Here is a 1,282-nt window from a genome sequence, read left to right as displayed (position 1 = left end):
TGGTTAGGATCCCATGTTCAGCTCATGCTCTTCTTGATGGTCCTATTCTGCATAGATCTTGAAACATTCTTTCTGATGATGAATACAATGTCATTCTTCTTTAATTTGTCATTCCTGACATAGTGAACCATACGATTGTTAGATTCAAAATGATCAATACCATTCCATTTCCACTCACTAATGCCTAGGATGTTGATCTTTATGCATTCCATTTCATTTTGACAACTTCCAATTTTCTTAGATTCCTATGTCGTACATTCCATGTTATAATTATTAATGGATGTTTGCAACTGCTTCTCCTCAGTTTTGTTTTTGCCCTAGCAGCAAATGAAGGTCATGAAAACTTTGCTTCATTAATGTCATGACAAACTTTACTTTGAGGAGGCAGCTCTTCGGCAGCCTTATTTTGAGTGTCTTCCAACCTGAGGGATTCATCTTCTAGTCCTGTATCTGACACTGTAGTCTGTTCATAAAGTTTTCGGGGGGAAAACATTCAGAAGTAGTCTGCTCCTACTTTTCCAGTATGTCTTAATCTTGAATCTCCGCTGAAACCTGTCTACCATGGTCTTCAAAATACCCATGTCATAGCTTTCCAGCATCACAGCAACATACAAACCATCCCAGTAGGATGAACTGACAGAAGATGGCGGTACATTTTCACTAGGATTCCAAAAATAAACAAGACAGAAGCAGCATTTTCTTTCCCCAGCTAGTTTTGGATTTCACTTCAGACACCAGATTCAAGAGAAAGAAGGTTTGTTAAGATCACACTGGACAAGAAGATATGGGATGGGACATATTGTTGTTGCCATCTTGAAAAAATATAATCTTGCATTCCACTTTCTGCACATCACCCAGAGTGGAGTTTAAAAACTGAAATCATGGCACACTTCTGATGAGCAATCTTTCTGTGTCTGTTAGCCTGCCTAAAATCAAATTTCTACAGTGGCCCCCAAGACTTCTGACTTCATGGCCTTTGCTCACCATGTACTCTAGGGACAGACTGTGAAACAGACCATCAGTTGCTCATATACAAGTTCAGCTTGAAGCTGAAGAAAATTAAAGTAAGTCCACAGAGGCAGCTGTTCGAACAGAACATGGGAACACTGAATGGTTTAAAATTAAGAAAGGTGTGTGACAGGGTTATATTCTTTCACCATACGTATTCAACCTGTATGCTGAGCAAATAATCTGAGAAGCTGGGTTATATGAAGAAAAACATGGCATCAGGATTGGAGAAAGACTCATTAACAACCTGCCACATGCAGATGATACTACCTTG

Source organism: Chrysochloris asiatica, unplaced genomic scaffold (assembly GCF_000296735.1).
Source record: "Chrysochloris asiatica unplaced genomic scaffold, ChrAsi1.0 scaffold00417, whole genome shotgun sequence".
NCBI lineage: Eukaryota > Metazoa > Chordata > Mammalia > Afrosoricida > Chrysochloridae > Chrysochloris > Chrysochloris asiatica.
Note: the sequence above shows the minus strand (reverse complement) of the source record.